This window comes from Camelus ferus, chromosome 4 (genome assembly GCF_009834535.1).
Source record: "Camelus ferus isolate YT-003-E chromosome 4, BCGSAC_Cfer_1.0, whole genome shotgun sequence".
Taxonomy (NCBI): domain Eukaryota; kingdom Metazoa; phylum Chordata; class Mammalia; order Artiodactyla; family Camelidae; genus Camelus; species Camelus ferus.
In genome coordinates, this window is record NC_045699.1 from 2,761,153 (window position 1) to 2,784,958 (window position 23,806).

Below are 23,806 nucleotides of genomic sequence, written 5' to 3' on the forward strand. Positions count from 1 at the left end.
CACTTTGCAATGTTTTAAAAAATGTAAATTTCAGGTGTACAGCATAGTGCTTCAGTTATACATAAATATATTCATTTTCATATTCTTTTTCATTATCAGCCATTACAAGGTATTGAATATAGTTCCCTGTGCTACACAGTAGGACCCTGTTGTTTACCTATTTCATGTATAGTAGTTAGTATCTGCAAATCCTCAACTTCCAATTTATCTAATATTTTTTGAATTTGAAGAGTTTAACACTTGAAGGGGCACCGACTCCTTGCAATATGCCACCGGAGCCAAAAACAATGAAACTTAAATTACTACTATTGATGTAATTTCATTTGTATTCATAACACAGTGAAATATTTAAGTTCTACAAATACACATTATGTAGAAGAGGATGAATAAAATAAAAGAACTATATATACAGGAACAAATTTGCAGAGAGTGTTTATTTTTCTGTTTCTGGATAAAATCACAATGCCTTGAACATATTAAGGGCTTGATTAAAATATGTTGACAATAAAAGCAATAATGAGACCTATATTGACAGAAAAAATTTATCTCTGCTATTCCTCAAATGTTGAGAAGAGTTTGAATACTTACAACTTGCTCTGTTTTAAATTATTAAAAAAACTATCTTTCATGTGCTAAATCTATTAACACTTGTATTTTGCTTAACTCTCAACAATCTCATGAATTACTATTTACATATTTTACAGAGAAGTAAACTCAAGCCCATAGAGGATATATAATTTACCAGGAGTCAAAGACTAAAAAAATTATAGAAATCAGACACCAACTCACTTTCTTGGGCTCTGAGAGTCAAGTTCTTTCCACAACACCACATCATCTCTTCCAACTCTTGATTATCTATTTCCAGCTCTGTCTTCTCTGGATCCCGTAAGAGCAGATCTCAATATCCCTGATAGGTTGTAAAATGGTTTGCTGGTTAGAAACAATGTTATAGTGAATTTCATGATATTGAATAGGGAAATGGTAATCCACATAGAGAATTATTACATAAAGCATGCAGGGAAGACAAATCCATATTCTTGCAGGTTGCAAAGATTACTGTTCTATTCTAGTGAAAATAAACCACCTTCTCTTCTACGCAAGAGGTCTCATGTAATTGACCTGACATGAGTTGCCAGTTAAGGGCTTTGGGATATAAGACTCTATTGTGATGGAACTAATTTTTGCTACTCGCAGATGAAGCACTCAGAGAAAGCCATCTTTGAGGCTATACTAACTCTCCTCACTGTCACCAGAGCCACTTTCATTCATAAGTCCATTGAGTAAATGTGGAGTGCAGAGAATAGTGGTTGAATAATACCAACAGAGGCAATATCGTGTTCACATGATTACCGAGAGCCGTGATAATCATGGTGAGCATCCCCCTGAGGTACAAATATCCTTACATTCTGGACAATTTTAAGCTATCCACCCATGAACTTCTTACCAAAACTTTCTTGTCAATAATATTCCAATATAATCATGAATTTCAAGTATCTAACCATCTCTACAAACCATTATATACCCCTACAAGCCATGGAAGTGATAATATAGCCATAGCACAAGGGTCTCTTCTTTAAAGAAGGGTGGTGATCATATTTAGCACTTATGTTAGTCCCAGTATGAGGATTCCCCTCTCTGCTCTTGTACACGGGTATCCCTCAGTGGACTCTAAGAGTGAAATGACCACTTTTGGCTGAGGCCAACTCTTTAGACTGGATCATCTGTAAATAAAACTGATTTTTTTCTCCCCAGTTAATTGATAATATGAGAACAATTTATGAGATCATAGTTTGGCTAGAAGACATGATGGTACAGCTATGGAAGTGGACACATTGGGAGTATTAGTCATCTGAGCATAAAATTTAGGGGGGTCTTTTAGACATACTTGGACACTAATCCTGTATATTTCATTTCCTATTGGTGGTGATGTCCTGCTGGGTACATTCAACTTTGTGGTATACAAGTTCATGATAGCAGCTCAGGTAACATATAGGATGACTTTTTGAGCCACTGTATCATTTGGAATTCAACCAGAGAAGCAGAACTAGTAAGATATATGTATATGTATATATATACGTGTGTGTGTGTGTATATAAACTCAAGCCCATAGAGAGATATATCTATATATCTATATATACATACACACAACACACACACACACACACATACAGAGCCAGACTGGCAGAGAATAAAGGCTACACACACACAAAGGTAAAGTCTATTAGATAAATTGGCTTACACATGGTATGCACTGGCTACACAAACCCAAAGCCTCCAAAACAGGCAGACAGAAAAGGAAAATCACGAGTTTGGAATTCCACTGTTTGCTTTGTGAACAGCTAGGAAGAGATTTATATATTGTACATGTGATATAATTTGCAGTCTCATTTTTTTCAGACACCCAGCCTGCCCTTCTTTCTAGGGCTTCTGAATATCTAAGAACAGGCTGAAGAGCCAATTGCATGGTTTGCAAATGCGGCTGCCCTAAGTCTGTCCACCACTTTTCAGAAGCAGCATTTTCATTATAATGTTCAAGTAGAATTTTCATGTATTGTCCAACTGATTCAGTCCCAGGGACACCTTGCTCAGTAGCCACTGCCAAAGCTACCTGCTTGCCAAACCATTTTGATGATCACTCCAGCCTCACTGATTATTGAGTGACTACTCCTAGCCTTTTTTCTTGACCTCTTTCTTGACTCCAGAATCCCATCAGTCCCACTGCTATCAGAGAGCCTAGTTCAAGGGTAACACTTTCCACCTCTAGTCTTGCCTTATTGAAGAGTTTCTTCACTACAACTCCTTACAAACACGCTAATGCATCCCTAACATGATGTTTCTCAAAGTCATTTTCAATGGATTTTTTTTTATTACCTTTAATGTATTTAAACATAGGTGAGCCATTAGTACTTGATAAACCCATGCCATCTTTTTAAACTCTATAGGCTTGTCTAATTTTTCTTCTGTAAAACTCAGGAATTTTTAGCATCTCAACTTCATTTCATATCAGCCACTCATATCTAGTTTTCAGTAAACAAATTCCAGGCATTTGCCAGTCTGAATTAGAAATAGTTTATCCTCCTGGACTTAATCTCAGGTCAGGTCCTTTCAGTCAAATTGAGATATATCTGTAGTTACATAAATGGTAGGATGGACTACAGATAAAAATAGGCATTCTCTTGGAAAATGACTGATTACATTATTTTCAAATAAAGCAGGAAGAGCCTCACCAGCCCAGGGGAGTAAGCGGCTGCTAGAACTGTCTGGTGACATTCTGTAAAACAGGGGATTCAGGGTATTCAAAGTCAACTAGATCATTTCAAATACTCACATTAGAAATCTTTATGTTAAACTTTTCCCCTATCAATATCCATGTTTTTACTCAAAACCTGGCAAAGATCTGAATTTTGCCTTGCTTTTTCATCAACTTCACCACTAGTCTCTGGCTCTGACTTTTTAAATTATTATTATTGAATTCTAGTCAGTTTACAATGTTGCATCAATTTCTGGTGCACAGCATAGTAGTTCAGTCATACACATACATGCATAGATTTGTTTTCCTATTCTTTTTCATTATGGGTTACTACAATATATTGAATATAGTTTCCTGTCGTATATAGAAGAAACCTGTTGTTGATCTATTTATAGTAGTTAGTATCTGTAAATCTTTAACACCCAATTGTAATACCCAATGCCTAGAAGGAATGTAAGATATTTTTGAGGGTAGCTGTAGAAACTTCCTGGTTCTTTGACCAAGATTTGAACCAGGATTTGATAACTTGCCTCTATCATTTCTTGCTTCATGCTTTCCAGTTCAGTTGGAAGCAGAGCAGCTCATCCCACTGCCATTAATTCTTCAAAGAAGGTCATAATTTAATAACTCTTTTACCATTAAGTGTTACAGACCACCAGCATTCCAATCTCTACTACCAACTAGACTACCCCTACCTTCAGCCCAACCTGGTCAGATAAAGAATCCCAACTCCCATCACCTTGCCTGAAACCATCCGGAGATCAGTTATTGTATCTTTCAAAGTTTTTAGCAGAAAATGACATAATCTCTCACAGCTCTATTATACAGGGAGGAATTTATTACAATTATCTTGTAGATTTTCTAGTAATCCAGATGCTAGATGATAGGGGCAGGAAAAAAAGGCTTTTTAGCAAAATGGGACTCAACAAAAACCCATGGTCCCTTCTGTTCTATGATGACACACATGCCACCAAATTTTTCCAAAGAATCAGTCTGTGCTTGTGGCTGCCTCTTTCATATTTTGTACTTCTTTCCAAGACTTCCATGGTGCACTTGCTTAGTGGAATTTAGGTCACACACAGAAGCCACACTGAGAATTTTTAGCTTTCTAGCCTCTAAAGCATAGGAGGATACACCAAAGGGGATTTAGAGTTGGCATTGCATGAGACAGTCTGCACCATCTAGGTAAAGTGCTTCACCAGCAGGAATCCTGATGTAGCAACATTAATAAATATTTTTGAAATAAACTGAACTCCTTTGAGAAGTCCTTCCAAAACCATGCTTGGTTAAATGTAATTTATCATTCTTCTGTATGCTTTTATGATTTTCCAACTCATCTATAGGTGTAAATCTGGCATTTTCCTTGCCCTCTTCCCATCTATGTGAACTCTTTGAAGACTGTGTGATGGACTTCTTTTAGGCCCCATGGTTCTCCCAAGGGCACATTCAAGAACATAAGAGGAGGAACATAGCTCTGACCTCAGACATCTAAGCTGACATTTCTGACATATTCATGTTATTCAATGTGTCATCTCAAGTTAAGTACTCACTTCTCTGATTTTAGATTTTGTTCCCTATAAACTGGCAACATATAAACCAGATGATATGTTTAAAGCAGTTAGTACAGTTCTAGGAATTACAAAATGTTGTATGAATAGGTGTTCTGCCAGAGAATGGATGGCTGAAGAAAAGAAATTTTGTTTGTTTTAGATTTTGTTGTTCCCTTTTCCCTCCTTTTATGCTACAGAAATGCCATATTTTTCATTTTATAACCTAAGATACAATATTACATGAAATTATGGAGAAGTGTTACACTTACTGGTAGGTTTTGTTTGACTAAATCTTAAATTGTCCAACTGTTCATAGAGAGGAATGTAAAACAAAAAAAAAACAACAAAACAAAAAAAAAAGGAAAAAAACTTTTGATTTGCGAGGATTTAAAGAAATTGTACCATCCTTCTGGGAGAGGTGGTCACCAGAAGGAAAAGCAGGTGATTTTTTTCTAGGTGTGAAAGGAGCAGACAGAGGCATGAGTTCTGATCTAGTACTTTGAGGCTGGGACTTGATATATGAATTTTAATAGTTGATTATTAAGAGCTGTGATCCCAGGAACCCAAAGAAAGATGACACTTGCACTGGGGGATGGAAGGATCTTTCTCCTTTAAAAACTATCTGCCACAGAGATCTGAAGGAGTAGAAACACCACCAGAGCAGAGGTCTGACGCAGTGCAGCAGACTAAGGTAACAGTCACCAGTTGTGACACACTTTGGGAGTGAGAAACTGGCAACTTGGACTTAATCATGCTAAAACTCCTTTAGAATTAGAACTGAAAAACTCCCTAGAATTCTCTGACAATTCAACAGAAAAGGAGAGAGATACTGAAATTCCTGGTATTACACAGATGAGAGGCTGCACAATTTATTTGGGGGGGAAAAAAAATAAGAATATGCTGATACCATTAAGCCTGTGGAGCAATTCACACCATTCACTTAAACTTAGTATGCCTTGCTTTCTCTCCCAGAGCTTCTGCCTTGTTGTCAATAAATGTCTGGGCTTCTGATGTGTCATCAAATATTCATGGATAATGCTAAGTAATATGTTATAATTCCCCAGTGTTCTGATACTATATATAGAAAACCCTAAAGACTCCACATAAAACCTACTAGAACTGATGAATGAATTTACTAAGGTAGCAGGATACAAGATTAACATACAGAAATCAGTTGCATTTCTTTACACTAACAATGAAATATCAGGAGGAAAAAAATCCCCTTTAAAATTTCATCAAGAAAAATAAAATACTTAGGAACAAACTTGAGCAAGGAGGTGAAAGACCTAGATACTGAGAACTATAAAACACTGATAAAGAAAATTGAAGATGATTCAAAAAAAAAAATGGAAAGATACACCATGCTCTTGGATTGTACTTTGCTGTACAGCAGACACTGACACAGCATTGTAAATCAACTATACCTCAATTTTAAAAAATCTAAAAAAAAAAAGCATTAATTCTCCAATGTTCTGCAATGCTTTCTGCCTTTTTCTTTTTGGGGGGGGTTAGCGGTAAATTCACTTATATTGGGGAAAGCCTTTTTTTTTTACACCTGTTCTTTAACATCTTCCTAACTCAAGCCTATAGTTATTTCTCTGTGTATTACAGTTATTTGAAACATTTTAGAAATATCAACAAAATCAAAACACCATGGACTTTCAAGGATAACTGTATATTACTTCATATTGTGCTCAACATCTAGCACTTTGGGGTAATTGATGGGATTGGGAGGTTTAACAACAACAACAAAAAGCTATTGGCAGTTTTCAGAGTCCTATAGCAAACTTTGGGAGCCTTCAAACCAAGAGAGATCCTAAAATCTTAACAAATTTTATATACAAAATTAGGATACTGCCTCCTTCTCAGACTCAATGGATTGTCCAGTGGATCTGCATATTTAGATGAGACATTTGTAGATGTCTGTGTATTCAGTGATCTCCCTCTCCCTGTCTGAACTCCTAGAGGTTGTTGCTTGCACAGTTCATCAGGTGAAAAAGCATTCTAAGTGCCTTGAGACACTGTGTTATACAACCTTGATTGCTTCTCTCCTAATATAATAAATTCTGTGAGGAAGGCCAGTACCTGAACCAGAAGACTAAATGTGGGGAACACAAAATATAAGGTGCTGCCCACCGCCGTAGTCCGCCACCCTGGGAATGTCAACAAGCAATGCCGAAATTCTGCAGTAGTCAAACTATAGCTCTGACCATTATCCCCTGAGCAGCCCGTGGGTCCTCCTTTCCTTGTTCTTCTCCACCGTGTAACTCATCTTCTGGCTGGGAAGAACTCCATCCCTGCTGCTTCTTTGGTTTATGACATGTCCACTTTCTTCATGGCCGTTTCATGATTTCTTACTGATCTCAAACCAAGACTGTACAGTGATTTTATCATTTAGGTCGTCCTGATGAGCAATTAGAGCTGTTGCTGCCAGACTCGTTCTCTGGCTTCTGAGTTCAAAATGAGCTTGAGACTCCCCCTTCCTATCTCGAACGCGGCCATTAAGGGAGGTTAGAGTTAGATGTGAGAATTAGCCAAAATGTAGGATTTAGTAAAAGGTCCATTACACACACGGTGCTTCCTCTATTGCAATAAACCTACGTACTTAAAGGAGAGGAAGTGTCCTTGTCTTAAAAGATAAAAAAAAAAATCATCATGTCTCTCATCCTAAATATTTTTCCATTCTGGCCCCTATTCAATTTACAACCTCTTTTCTTAGTTTTCTTTACAGCTGAACATTAAAAAAAATTGGGGGGGGTAATTAGGTTTATTTTTGTTTTATTTTTAGAGGAGGTGCTAAGGATTGAACTGAGGACCTTGTGCATGCTAAGCATGCGCTGTACGACTTGAGCTACATTGTCCCCTCCTTGAACATCTTCAACGAGAGCTTGTGTTTGCTGTCTCCACTCTTTAGGTCCCCTAAAATGGCTCTCCTATTCCCACTGGTTCCCAATAAGTAACAGATGCGCTCTCGAGTTAGGATTACTTAGGAAAGTGTTATTTACAAAGGAAATATTTATAAGAGATGGTGTAATACCCTGGGGTTAGTAATATAGGAGCTACAAGCAACGACCACTAGGCCCAAGGGAGGAGCAGTTAATGAGACCCAGAAGGAGAAAGCCATGTAGACCATGAGAAGAGTGGTGATTTTGGACTATCCCATCTAACGTGGTCTCACAGCGGTTGAGCAGGGAAATAAATATATTGACCTGTCTCTCCTTCCTTCCAGTCTCTTGTTGGTGCACCTCATTGGACAAACCCAGAAGAAGCCAGACACCAGGAGAACACATGGATGGTCAGCTTTTTGAGACAAAGGGCAAATTAAGAAGAGTGGTGAAAAGTTGGTATGAGGGTGGAAAGACACCAGGCATATTTACCTCCTTATTACATTGGAACTACACCCATGGGAAGTCTGTCCCCTCTAATGTTCAAACCCAATGGCCTCTAGTTTCATTTACATGCCATCTATTTGCCTCTTTTCATCTGGATCCCATGAAACTCATTCTTTTTTTCTTTTCCTCTTCTTTAAAAAATGTTTTTAATTGAAGTACAGTCAGTTTGCAATGTTATGTCAGCTTCTGGTGTACACGTTTCAGTCATACATACACATACATATATTCCTTTTCATATTGTCATAATAGGTTACTACAAGATATTGAATATAGTTCCCTGTGGTATACCATAGAAACTTGTTGTTTATCTGTTTTATATACAGTAGTTAGTATCTGCAAATCTCAAACTCCCAATTTATCCTTTCCCACCCCCTTTTCTCCCTAGTAATCATGCTTGTTTTCTATGTCAGTGAGTCTGTTTCTGTTTTGTAAATAAGTTCATTTGTGTGTGTATGTGTGTGTGTGTGTGTGTTTAGATTCCACATATGCGATATCATATACCTCACTCTTGATCTTTCTCTAAACCTTATCTTGTTTATAAGTTTCCATCCATAAACCTACAGGTCCTTTCCTGGCACCCCATCCATTTTCCACCTGCCCTTTAGCACTTCCTATCCATTTCCATGGCACACTTCTAATATGCCTCTTGTGTATAATCTGTCTACCAAGTCTTCCACCACACTAACACCCAGCTTGTCCTACCAAGGAACACCTCTTGCTGTGACATTTTCCCCCTAAAATGATGTGAGATCTCCTTTTTGTCCACAGGATAATCTCCAAAGTCTAGCTCCTGTCAAGTTTTCACCCCTCAACTTCTGCTCTCTTCCCTCACAACTTGTGGCCAGCTAGACTATTTCAAATTCTCTAAGCACATTCATACCATTAGGATTTGAAGATACTGCCCATTCTGTCCATCGCTTTTGCCTCCTTTCTGTGTAATGCACTGTTTCATCCTTCTAGACCCAGCTCAAATGTGTTGTGATCTGTGAGTTCCACTTTGCTTCTTCCCAAGAAGACTTGATCCCTCCCTCTGCTTTGCCCCGAGAGAACTTCCATGGCCTTTGCCCTCATTTCTACTTTGCCACTGAACAAATAAGCCATAATCATTCCTCCCTGTTACGCAGTGCTTAAGGTGGGAGCACTGCTTCACTTATCTTTGTATTACTGAAACTTATCAGAGTGGCAAATGGAAATGTCTCCCCAAATACTTGTAAAATGAATGAGAGATGACTGGCTTGACAGATCGCCCTCTAGCTGGTGTCTGAAGAGCCTTTCTCCTATGGATCAATAGGTATGTTCATATGTAATAGGAACTGTGGTCAGAGTCCTGGGAAGAAGTGACATGAGACAGCTAGGGTGCTACTTTGCTATAGGACAGGGTAAGCATCCTTCTATGGCCATTTTCAGACCTGACATTCTAGCACTTAAGAAGCCTAATGCCAAATCAAAACATTAAAAGTTGAAATTTAGGAATGCTGGAGTACTAAAAGAAGTCTCTCTACATTTTTATATAGCAGGGGTCCCAGTCTGAGCCAGAGCAGAAGCTAAAGGAAGTGTCTCCATCAGAGGACCAAAGCAGGGAGAAGTGGGAGACAAAGGGCTCCTGGTACGCAGGCGGTCAGCCCGGGACAGAAGATTGTAGTGAGTCTGGTGCCCTGAAGACTAATGACACTAGGAGCTCTGGAGGCAGAACCTTCGGCAGGGACATGAGTAAATTTACAGCAAGCACTAACAAAAGTGGCAGTGGGCAGCGGGCTGGAGAAGGACAAAACAGGAAAAGCATGAAAGGGCTGTTCACGAGCCCTCTGAGAGATATTTTGGAGGATCCTGGGACGAATTCATGAGATTCTGAAGGCATTCAGATATTGGCAGATGAAGATAAGAGACCATACAATAAAGTCAGGGCCATTAATGTCACTGTATACTTGAAGGCTTTATAGATTACCTCACAGTGCTACTGAGGGTAAAATGTATTTTGCTGTAATTCCAAGGCTGCCATAGTTCAGGATTATATTGGGAGCTCCCTCCATATGTGTTAAATGCAGGACTGAAATAAAGACATCAATCAGGTTGTAATAAGATTTCTTGTCACATAACAAGATCTCTTTTAAAGACTACATGGAAGAAAAAGGCTGGTCTTACTATCTGACCATGCTTTTGAAAATAACTAAAGAACATTCCAAGGTTTAGATTCCTAGCAATTGAGCACAGATAATGAGGATGTGAGAGCACACATTAAGATAATAGGCATGTATGAAGAGCGAATATAGCTTTTTTGTTCCATACTGAGTTTGAATTATAATTTATTCTTTAAATAGTATATTATTTACCTAGAGATGCTTTTAAGATATGGAACCAGCTAAAGGGAAATATTTAGACACAGAAACATGTTTATTCAGACTTGATTTCAGAGTTATCTCTTAAAATAATGAGAAACTAGAAAAGTAAATTATTTCCCTAATACAGAACAACAAAGACACTATCACTAGTTAGAGCATAAGATATTATGTAATAAAGAATTTGGCTGGCCTCTGTCCCTGGCTGCTGGGAAGTAGCTTCTAAATCTTGGGAATTTTTGGAGTGATGGGAGTGTCTCTTATTGATGGTGGCTCCTGACAGTTTATGTTAATAAGGTGACTTCTGGTGGGGACCCTACGTGGCTTATACTGATGAGATGACTCAGGATGTGGACTGGCCACACCTGAAAGACTAACCATGCAACTAGAAAGTTGGGGCTCTGAGCCAATGTGATGCCAGCATGACCTCTGGCAAGGGAAGGGGGTCAGGAGCCTGAGTTCAACTGCATGGCCAATGACTCAATCATGCCTATGCAGAAACACTAATAAAAACTCTGAATGCTGAAGCTTGGTTGCGCTCCCCCGAATAGCACTATTCTGCACATTGTCACGTATCTGTGTGCCAGGAGGGTAACACATTCTAACCCCATGGAGAGAGGACAAGGGAAGCTCTGCATCTGGGACCCTTCCAGACGTTGCCCTGTGTGTCCCTCCTTTTGGCCAGTCCAGATCGGTATCCTTTACAACAAAACCGTAATTGTAAGGATAGCACTTTCCTGGGTTCTGTAAGTCATTCTAGGGAATTATCAAACCTGACAGGTAACGGGTAGCCAGCTGGTCAGCAGTGAGGGTGGCCTGGTTGCGGGAAGTGAGAGCAGACTTACGGAGGACTGTGCCCTTAGCCTGTGAGGCCTGGCCTAGTTCTAATTAGCGTCACAAGTCACTGCAGTCATCAATCTTTTGCGTAGTCTAGTCTCATATATCACACCCTTACTAACATATTTTGTGCTAGGTTCACAGCATGATAACATCTGTAGTTAAAGTTCATGACTAGAAGTGCGCATCACCATAAAAGTAGCTCCAGTTGATTCAGCCATTCCTAATGTCATGTGCTTTAAACAGACTGTGGCAAGTGTTGGGCTATTCTTTAAGAAACCTTCAATCCTCATGGTATTTTAGCTCCTCTCATGTGGCATTCCCTTCACTCCTTCAGAATTCTATTTCCCTTGATGTTTTCCCCTCTGCACCACTGGTGTAACTAAATGAATTTCTATGTGTTTTTTATCCATGACTAGCACTTCATTCTTATCACAGGATCACAATGGAAATTCTTTGAGAGCCTTAAAAGTACTAAGCTCTGTCATCAAAGAGTCTAAGCAAAACTCCTGCTGGGCTCCTGGCACATTTATCTAATCCACCCAGAGAGGTTCTTTGATGGCTTAATGTCTTTCATCAACATGTGAAACTTTATTTTCTCTAGCATTTGAATCAGTAGATCTAACATGACCAATTTCCTTGTTATGACAAAAATATATCCTTTATAGTATTTTAATTTAGGTTACAATTGCCAGACACTCTGTTTTATAACTACTAATGTGTCATCCTTCACTTCTTCAACTGCCAACCACATTCTTTCTAACAAAGGATCACAACCCTCTTTAAAGAAAGCACCTAGGGATTATGCTCAGGGGAAAAAGGCTCAAAAATGTTTTATTTTTTCTTTCAGTCAAAGAGTATTTCATGCTCAGTAAAAATAGGGTTAAAAACAGCTTGAGGTAGAACTGGTGTTGTCTTTCAGTTGCCGCCGTCCAACTTCACACTCTGTAACAGGATGTGCACAACAGAGTGCACACCCTTTCATTGCTTGCACATGCTGCCAGTAGGCATGAGTGAGCACCACTGAGAACCTCACGGTCTCCAGAAATGCACACTATACATCGCATTGCAGAGTGAGCGATAGAAATTCCCTTTAAAGTACCTAAGGTTTTGTCCAACTTAATTGGTTCCACTTCCTATGGCTATGAACAAAGTGAGCACATCCAGTCTCACACACTTACAGATTTGATTAAATGGCTTTTTAATCCTTAAAAAACTCCTTAAGCTATGTCCACCACATCAAATTGTTTTAGTAGTTATTAATAGTTAATGTATTTCTTTTGCCTTCTCTACAATTGTGGCATTGGAGTTCAATGGGGGCAATTCAGCCCACAATTTTTGCTGTCATTCATTTTCTACCTGTTAAAAGGAGCTGTGGCTTAGCCAGCACCGTGAAAGTACGGAGACAATAAACCGTTCCGCTGTCTCTCCCTGCCGACCCCGCGTCACAGCCTGACAGCAGATGTGCTTGGTACTCAGCGCTGTGTATGTTCAAACTGCCTGAAAAAAAGCCATATGATTTTTGTGGAAATGCCTGCTGTTAAAGGAGGAAATCATATACCCTTTTAAGTATTTGAATATAAAGGAAAAGAGATGTCAAATCAACGTAGTAGGTTGAGTAATGATTTACAGATACCATAAAGCATAATTCTTCATTACTTTTAGAGCAGGAAAGGACCTCTCCCACTTGAGAAGCTTATTAGCAAACCCAAGGATCTTCTCTGCAGAAATGCAGAGCTGATACATGTGCATGTCCATAGACATTTTTGCACTTAGTTTTAGGAGTTTTTTGGTCCTCCAGAAGCTTATATATGAATCAAATTAGCAACTAGGATATATATTTGCATGCTATATGTAACATTTTTATATCATATTATATGTAAGTTATAAAACAAGGGCAGTTAACTAGGACTCATGTATAGGTTCTGTGTGTGTGTGTGTGTGTGTACATACACATGCATATTTTTTTTTTACACAAGTTGGTAAGTTTCAAGTGAGAAGGTGGGGCTGGGTCAAAAGACAGTAAGTAACTGGGCTTCAGGCTTTCCTCTAGTTACTAAAGTCTATCTGTGGAACTCTAGAGTTTAAAGGAATTTAATTGAAAAAAATCATTGTATTAACTCTATTAAAGAAATCATATATCAATCAGAAAGGGAGTTGGCCAGCTATGGAGGTGTGACAAGATTTGCAGAGACAGTCTTTTTTTGGGGGGGTTCTATTTCACTCCCACTCCATGCCCCCCCCCCGCAACTAGGAGTCTGATTATACAGCGGAGAAGGGAACTATGACAAGCAGCAGGGGCACCAAAAGAATGCAGAAAAGAGGAGCGCCTCCTAACTCCACAGGAGGGAGAGTGACACGTGGAAATGACACTTAGCTCAGCTGGGAGAAGGTTTTCCTCTTATGTATCTTCCTTGCTTCTTAAACATACATAACTTGTTACCTGTACATTTAATTGTCTTTCCTGACAGCTCTGCTACAGTCCTACTGGGACACACTATCTTAACCTGTTTTACAAAACAAAATAAAAACAGGATGATGATAGTTGTAGGATTATGTAAGTAGGTAAATGCTAAGCAAGTTTCTGTTCCTCAGACCATTTTAAATATGGAGATACAAGACACAAACTCTTGAGAAAAACATTTTTTTAATGTTAAAAATCTTTAAAAGGCACACGTGGGACTTCTGTAATATTTTTTTGCTACTTCCTGTGAATCTATACGTATTTCAAAATAAGAAGCTAAAAATGAAAGAAAAAAATTCCAACATGTATCTTCCATAACACATTTGGAAAATACAGAATGGTACTTTTAAAAAAGCCATATACATATAAAAAATACAAGTTTACCTATAAACTGGAACACAATTGTGAAGTGGATATTGTCTTAAGTACCTTAAAAAGTGAAAATTTAAACACTGTTTTCTAAAAAAACAAGAAAATTAACTAGAAAAATCATTTAAAAGAAAAAAATTCCCTTTAACAGTCTAAAATGTGTATCTTTGGAAGACAAAACATTTTATTATTACTTATTATTTTTAATTTAATGAAGGTAATTTAATTAATAAAACTAGGATATCAATGAAAAGTCTTCAAAGATCAAATGATTAGGAACTATTTAAAAGGCTAATCTATTATATGCTATGCACAATTTAAATGACTAATAAAAGCTTACTAAGGCTTACTCTAACATATAACCTACAATCTTCTGATGAAATTATTACTCAAAGTAAAACTGTTTCCTTAAGCACACCACTTGACCAATGAACCATGTGGTTAAGCATTGGCAAAACATCATAACATGACAAAGGATACATAAATATAGGTAGTGAAATTATTCACCGTTGGGTGTGCAGACTAACTGAACTCACAAGCACTTCTTTCCACCAGGATATACATGTCAAGCGTACAATGAATTTAAGGATTCATTATATTTTGACTAAGATTTCTCTATCAATGTCTACAATGTGTATTTAAAGAATTTAATAAAAGTTAAATGTTGAAGAGGTAGGAAATACACTACTAAATATCACTTACAGAAATGACTTTACATATATACGGTAGTTCAGCAGGAAAATGACAAATTTTATCTAAACTTTTGAATAATACCACTTTACATTTAACAAACTGTCACACTTGACCCTCACAACAACCCCACAGACAGTAGAAGTTACTACTCCAGTTTAATACTTAAGAATGAGGCTCAGAGGTTAAGGAACTTGACTGAGGTCATTTGGACGAGCCCTAGGACCCAGTTCCTCTACCTCTTGGCCACTATTTTTTCCATCACCCAGGCTACCTCATATTTACCACTTATTAAAATGCAAACCACCATATAGTTTCCTTCCTTCCACGTTGGTGGAGGTGAGGAGGGTACCAAAGCTCTAGCAAGCCAATCCTTTTCTATGCCATTTGAAATTTTAGTACTTAAGGGGATATTAGTCATTCATCTTAATAGTGACAAGAAAGATGTGACAGGTCATCTTAGTTGAGAATTATGCTTATCAGTAATTATGTATGTAATCCTAAGAAGTAATTAATTATTTTCTTAATCCTAATAAAAATATCCTTTTAGAAAATCCCCTACAAACAATATCCAAAGTAGAATGGGCTTTTTCATTGAAAAACATCTGAAACCAAATTTTAGTCCTATTACTCAATAGCTGTTCAATTGTGGATACATTTAACTTACTTGAGCCTCACTGTCTTTGTCTATAAAGTAAAGATGCCACCATTGGCCTCTGTGAGTTGTTGGGCAGGTTCAATGAGATTATACTTGTAAAGCATTTAGTTCTTAGAAAGGGCCAGTTCACAGAACAGACCGATTCTGTTAGAGAAACAAACATGCAGACAGTTAGTGCTCATAGGTTGTCATTTACCTGAGCTTTCCTAATTTAACTTCTTATGTGACCTTATTTCTTTTCTTTCTCAAATATCTGAGGCAGGACACAATGTATCACTCTTGCAACCAGGGTACCAATTAAAGTGAGCTCTGGATTTCAGTCCTCTTCTAATCCCTTTAAGGAATATTATAATCAATTATCTGACTGTCTTAGAATTGGCTATATTCAAACCAAAGTTTATACTATTTTTGCTCCTACACTTTAAAGTCTGCCATCATTCACTAGTTTGAAATAAAACTAATAACAGTAAGCCAGTTTTACAAACCATGATACACTGAATTCATGTTGGGTGAAAAGGGTAGGAAGTTTCAAGGGGTGAGGGAAAGGACCTAATACTGAGAAATTATGTATTCAGCAGGCCATCCATCATGCACTAAATTGACTTTCTCTCTTTTAATCTTCCCAGGCATCATTCTAACCAAGATTCGCACTGTTCTACAGATTATGCAAGGGAAGCTCAAACTCTGGCTCGCTCCCCCTTGCTCAAGGCACTCTCACCTACAGAAGGCTCTTGCTCAGCTCCAGGCCTTTCCTCCTCCTGTAATCACTGCCCCAATGCTCTCCTGACTGCTGCAAGGCCGTCTCCTTCTCCAGTCTCACCTCACATAGTGCCTGCCCTCATCATCTCTGAAGAAGGGCACACCAATCACTCCACCCTCACTCCCTTCACAGAACATAAGTGGTCAGTACCCACCTCCTTCCTATGTTGAAGGGCAGGGATGCTCTGCCTTACCACTCCTGTATCCTGAGTGCTCAGCACAGAAAGTGATGCTGGCTTAACGAGTGGACAAACACACCTGCCTACAGATATTTAGTAAGTTAAAAGGCAGAGCCTGGAAACCAATTCAGGTGAATCTGACTGCAAACTCCTGCACGGCCCTACCAGAACTTTTTTTCACTGGTGGGAGGGGAGGTGCTTTGGGCTTGGCAATCAATCATTTTTAAATTTTAAAGAAATTATGGAACTACCTACACATATATTTAATACTACAAAATAATTAACCAGAGTTTCAAGAGATCTTACTTCGCCTTTTAGAACCACAACTCAATTTGGGAAAACAAAAACCAACCAACCAAAAAAAAAAAAAAAATCCCAGTGCATGATGGATGATGCTCCTGAACAATCAAAAAAACCTCCAAACTATCGAGTAATTGGATTGGCACCTGCACCTATGGTTATTTAAGGCGAAAAGAAAATGTAAGTTAAACACATAAATGCATTTTACTTAGGCTTATTTGTAATAGTCTGTTCTTTTGTAAGATGTTTTCAATTCCCACATACATCATACAGAAAACCTTAGAAGTAGCCATGGGATTTTCATTCTGATCATGGTAATCATGTTCTTTCTTAAAGAAAAATGACCAAAATACACTGTCTGTTGTGTTTCACTATTAAACCATGACCTTGCTGACAGAAATCACCTCAGGTAGGATGCCCAGTGCGGTCAGAGCCCAGCACTAACCACAGGCCCTTTGCTCCCTTGCCCAGAGGGTTTAATACTTACTGACGAGTCCTCCATCCTCGGAGAGTCCTGTCCCTCTCACTCGTAGCTAAGTCAGTCCCAACATGAGGGAAAATAGGCAGGCAGCAGCTAACAGAAACATCCACAAGTAGCTGGCACCAGTTTAAATTGCTGGAGAAGTTCCTCCTCAGGCTCGGAACGCTTCGGTTTGTTACGGGTGTTTTTCACATAGGTATGATTGGAGTGATTGGTCCTCAGTGAACTGGAGGCGGCCACCGGCGCACTGGGAGGGAAGCTGTTAGAAAAAATCCTGGGGGTTCCACGCTGAAGGCCCCACCGCCGATATGATGATTGGTTTTAAGAAGGGAGCCTGTGGACGAATCCAAGGTTGAGTCCATGTCGGCGAGCGGTGGCGGCGGCAGGAGAGGGGCCAGGTTCTCAGCGTTAACACGGCGTCTAGGCGCGGGGCTGGAGTCCAGCTGATCACACCCTCCTCCCTGCGCCGCCGCCGCCGCCGCCGCCACCGCCACCGCCTCGAGGTCTCGGCTTCTGTCCACACCCTCGGCTACTGTCTGCACTCCCGGCGTCTGTCTACATGCCCGGCTCCGGTCTGCACTGCCGGCTCTTGTCTACACTCCGGCTTCTGTCTACACTCCCAGTTTCGGTCTACACCCCGGCTCCGGTCTACACTCCCGGCTCCTGTCTACACTCCCGGCGGCGCCGCCCTGTCGTGCATCGCGATTCCTCCCCTCCCGGAACTGAGGTCTCAGCCGCCGCCGGCCGACTTCGCAGGCAGCGGGGAGAGAGGCTCACTCCGGCCCCGCCCAGGCCGGTGCCGGGAACGGGAGCCGTCCTTCAACACCCGTCCGCTGGAGGCCACGTCCCCGTCCTCCTCCTCCTCCGAGCCCGAACAGTCTTCCCGGCAGCTGTAGGGAGCAGCCCACTGCCATTCACGGTCCGGCCGGACCGCAGCGGCTCCTCGGCCTCCAGGACCTCGTCCTCGCCGCCCTCACCGCCCTCTCCCTCCTGCCCTTCGTCCTCCGCCGCCCCCTCTCTCCCCGCCGGGCTCTGCAGCTCCGGAGCCGCCGGCCTCGGGCCCCCCACCCCGAGCGGGGCTTCCTCTGAGCGGCCGCGTGGCTGCTGGTCACCGCGCTGGCCGCCAGGGGGCGCCGACGGCGGCTTGAGCCCGCGGTGCTGGGCGGAGCCCGGTCCCTCCTCCCGCCGCCGCTGCCGCCGCCGGCCCAGCCCCGAGGACCGGCCTGCACCCCGACCCGGCCGAGCTGGAGCGCAGCAGCACTCTGCTGCCGGCCGTGGGGGCGGCCGGGGGGGGGGTCCCCGGGCCCGGAGCCGAGGTCCTGCCCAGGCCCCGGGGGTCCGTAGGTAGGAGAGGTGGCCGGAGGCCGGCCGGACCCGCATGCCCGCGGCGACGACAGTGGCGGCCGCCGTGTTACTGTCATGGCTGTTCCGCGCCTCGGTGCTGCTGCTGCTCTTCCTCTAGAAGCTCCTTGGCTCCTTGAGGCGGAGACAGGCAGGCGGCGGGGCGGAGGGAAAAGCTCCTCCGCCGCCAGCTGCGGAGGCAGCGATGCGGCCGCGGAGACAAAATGTTTTAACTGACAATTTCAGTATGTGAGCATGTCAATCCACTTGAAAGTCCTGAAATATAAATGTCTGAAAATTAAACTAATAAGGAAGGGATAAAATCTATTGATTTAAAATATAATTATTACCCAATAGTGTTTTTTAAAAAGAACAGAGTTTGACATAAAATCTGACCAGTGACTGCTATTAAATAACCAAAAGGCATTTAAAGTCAAGCGCAGATCTCGTTCCAGTGAAAACTGAAAATCTGTATGACAATGAAAATTTGGAGCGTGTACGTGTGTGAGTGAAGCCTGGACCTTGGGGAAAGAGAAGGACCTTGGGGAGGGTGGAAAAGGGAGCAAAATGCTAAGATGGGGAGAGAAACGGAGGCAAAAGACTAACGGAACAGCAGCCAGGAGACTGGGAGAAGCAAATACGGACAGAGAGGCAGGGAGAAAGCGAGGCACAGAAGAGTAAAAGGAGGGTGAGAGAGGAAGAAGTCGGGGGACAGACAGAAAGGGGAAGGGGCACATCGAGGGGCACCCCGGAGACAAAGGGAGAAGAAGGATGAGCAAGACTAACAGGAAGGGAGAGGAACAGAGACAGACGCAGAGACGAAGGTGCAGAGATAGCTGGGCAGGGAGAAAGGCACAGAGGGAGAGAGGGAGATGACAGGCCAGGGAGAGGGTCAGGTGAGCAAAAAAGGAAAGACAGGCAGACACAGAGACTGACTCAGACAGGGAAGGGAGAGGGGCCCTGTGACCAGGCAGATGATCAGAGAGGGGGACAGACTGAGACAAGGCGGGAAGGACCAACGGGCAGGTGGAGGAAGACAGAGGGAGGGAAAAGACTGAGAGGAAGAGACAAACATTCAGAAAGTCTCTCTCACACACACACACACACACACACACACACACACACACACACACACAAGCTGCGAAGGGCAGAGAGAGATAACCTAAAGGAAATAACAGAAGAAACAAAAAAGAGGAAGGATACTTCAAAAAGAGAAAAAGGTGGAATGCGGCAAAGGATGGCTAAAAGCATTTGTGTGTAAGAATTATGTGCTGTTTATTTCCATTTTTTCTTTCATAGTTCGACATAAAATTTAAAACCTCAGGCTTGAAAAAGAAATGATGAAATTCTCCTGGCATTTGTTTGAAATAATACATCTGATTAAAAAAAAGCCCTCATTTTAATAATAGCTGTTAATGTCTTCATGATCCTGATTTCACAGTTGGGAATCAGAAAGAAACAAAAGAAGGAGTAATTATATTCAGCATTGATTTAAAAAAAAGGCTATGTAATGAGCTTTGTCCTATCTCCTCTAAAAAAAAGAGATGAGTTATTTCTTAAGGTCAAAATAATTGTTTCAAATTGCAGAGAGGGGTTGAAAGTATTGCAGCAATTCCAAATACTGTTAAAATTTCAGCTAAATCCAGATAAAAAGTAAACAAAACTCTCAAAAATCTTCCAAACAAGTCAATTATACACTAATGGACATTTTTAGTTATTCAGTCTCACCTACATGGTTAGAGTCTGGTTTAGAAGAATCATAAAATATCAAAGTAAATGTCAAAGTTTGCAGACAGTATGATTAGAAATCAGATCTCAAAAACCACATAATGCAGTTAGCATGTGCTCGCTTTTGCAATGTGGTGTTCGACTCCGCTAATCAGAGCAATGACAGAACTAGGTGTTGCTGTTAAGAAGCACTTTTAAAACAATTCTGATCTAGTCTTCCAAAAAGGAGTATAAAAATTAACATCTTCTTTTAAAGTTAAGGTTCTTAGTTTCTTAATTTCCAAAAGATGTCTTATCCACACTGTATTTGTTCCACAATAAAAATGTAAAGATGAAAGAGCCATACAGTATTTCTATTTTAAGATGAACCTGAAAGAGAAGTCATTTTCCAACTGAACTGTGCTGCTTTACACAAGTATTGATGAGCACACAGGCAAACTGTTCTGTCCTCAGGGTACAGAAAGGGTCACAAATGTAGGGGTAGAGTAGAAGGAACTTGTACTAATGCTGAGAACTAAAGGAATCCTGCTCCTTATTCTATCAATCTAAACAAACGTATCTTTGCAAAAATAAACAAAAACCATTTAAAAACATGCTCTCATTTTGGACATAGGACTTTATCACACATGCCCCTAGCAAAAATTAGGGTACTAAGTGAGTATGCATAACTCTTCATACATTTGATCACTTTTTGTACACGTTATTAAATCAAAGAGTCACATACCTTCATCGTGTTGGTATTTGCTTCATCATACAGAGTGAGTGAAGGTGTACTTTCCATAGTATCTGTAAACCAATGCTCTGCATTGCTCCTCCACAGAGCTTGCGGAACACACAGCCAGCTGGTGAGCCAGGCACTGGGAGAGCGAGGCTGGAGTGGGCAACAGCACTCACCCAGGACTCAGGCGACAGAAAGGCAACAGCTGTCTGTTGTGACGTCAGTACCACTCTAGCCGGTCACCACCCAGAATATCTGAGATGCATTGGAAGCCACACTGAGCTCTTCATTAGCAATTCAGAAGCAATGATGCAAAACCCCATGAAACTGGGAATGTGCAAAGACTATCAGGATTTTTTAGATTTCTCACTATTAAATTTTTGATGCACACGGTTGGAAAAATGTTGAGATAATTAGATTTTTCTCTAATTCCCTAAGGAACAAAATGTATGGAATCTAGGCATGGTTAATATATCAGATTTTTAATGGCTCTTTGACATTTTTTATGTTACTAACAAAAAGCCTTTTTAAAAAACCCCAAAGACAATGCCTACAAAAGCTGACATCCCGATGAAGTTTTGCATCTTCAAACTGACTTAATTGTCACAAAGAAAGAAAACACATTAGGAACATAATTCCTTATTTCTCAATTTGTGTTTGTTAAAATGAAAATGAGCTGGCTTATTCTGGCAAGAGCATTACTTCTTTATACCAGCAGATGGAGACAGCAATAGAATTGTGATCAGAAGACAATTCTGCCCTGTGCCAGATGCCTGTTGTCTATATTAGCTCAGGTGGCAGACTTAAAAGAAAAGGAATTAACCGAAACTCAACGTTCAATAACCATGAGAAGAAAAACAAAATAAAGTGAAGAAAATAAAAAACAAAGGTGCCTACTGGGTAAAACACTGAGTAAGGAAGAGAAATGTGATTTTTAAATTCTTGACGCTGGTTTCTGCAATTGCTGGGTAAAAGCACATGCCTCTGTCTCCCACTTTAGGGAACACAGATCATACCTTCTGCCAGCGTACTGGAGTGATGCAAGGGTCCTAGCAGACAAGACTCATACATTACTTGTACTATTTGAGGAAAAATGTATCCCACTAGCCAGAAACACTACCTTTCTCTGCTACTAAAAGGTTGTCTTCACACCGCTTATGTCACCCTACCAGATCAGCAGCACTCTGTATACCAGCTTAGAAAACAGTGAAATAAAAGACACTGACTTTAAAACTTGAAAATAAGTTACTGCTTTTTCAAAAACAGGCTCTACTTCAGACCTATCTGTATAAATCCACCAAACCTTCACCAACTATTCAAACAAAAGTGGTAAGACAGTTATCCCTGTCTGAGAGGCTTCACATTAATTTAAAGTTTCCTCAAACACCTGTTTCTCAAGTGTTCAATCCTTTACCATTTCCTGTGCTCTGTGGTACTCACCTGCTAATAAGAGGTAAAAGTCAAGTACCAGCCTGAGTACCCAAAACACAAATATCCAGGTCCCTGATTTTGCCTTTAGTGACTTTCTGCTTCCTTCAAAATGTACAAAGGATACTTCTCAGATAAAGTTTTTGTTACTTATGAGAAATATAAATTCAAGGCAGCTTTCCTTAAAAACCATAATAAAAGCTCTTGTTATGAAACAGATAAACTGAAATGCAGAATAATGAAGGAATCCACCTTCATTGTGGGATAAATTAAAATGAATATTTCTACTAGTCAAAAAGGTCAGGATAAATCCACTTGTATACATGGATGGTAATCATTCAAATGATTCTATTTATTTTTGAGCTTTGAAAATTGTTAGGCCTTATAAATTCAAGTAACTCTGAAGTAGTGAACAATCATAATTAAGAATATTTTAAAATATAGTTTCATTACTGTCAATTAGAAGTCTCTAATTCTGAAAGGAAAGGACACAGCTGTTAACAGTGAATTCCATCCATAATGAACCCTCAATTAAGGAACAATCTACAACTTGCTAATAAAACACAGAATTTCAGTATTCTCTTTGATATTACATCATTAATTACATCAGTTAGCTTTGTCTGTACCCTGTAAGTGTTCAATACAAATAGTAGTGAAACAGATTTAGAAATGTTTCTTATCCCCTCCCAGGGGTTATTAAGGATATTTAGGGACTAGTTTAAACCCTAAATATAACCTTGCCTATTTAGTATGAAAAAAAAAAAAAAAAGACATGTTTCTTACAATATCCTGAAACTGTGCTTAAAACATGCTATCAAGGTCAGGTAATAAAGAGGCTTTCAAAGAATAAATCTTCAATAAGAGCGATATGAATTAGTAAGATTTAATTTTTTGCCTGCACATAAAAATTCATACTGTGCATCTTAGAATGCTAAACAACTTTCCTCTGCAAAAACACAGGCACACTGACTCTACTAACACAGTGTTTAACTTAAGTTATAAGGTGAAAACATAACTATGGGACTAATTACAGAAATTTAACTTTCTGAATCTAATTACTGACACTGCTGATAAACTTTAATTTTTTGGTGCCTTAGCTCTTAGGGTGACTTTCAAAGTGCTTGACCTTTAAAGGTGAAAATAACGTTTGAAGCTAATTCTCTCACTTACTTCCTAAGAAATTCTAAATAAAATGAGTAAATGATTACCAAAACCAAGGGCCATCTAATGGAAGCTAATTTGTAGAAATTTAACATTTTTCTTAGAGGTAGAAAATCAGTATTTTGCAACCACTAATGTAATAAATGATTTTGGCAAGGATTACAA

General features: G+C 40.1%; 1 pseudogene; it reads right to left on the reverse strand.

The window, feature by feature from the left end:
- The window catches only part of LOC116663346, a 39,721-nt pseudogene that overhangs the window by 12,198 nt on the left and 3,717 nt on the right, over positions 1-23,806 (reverse strand).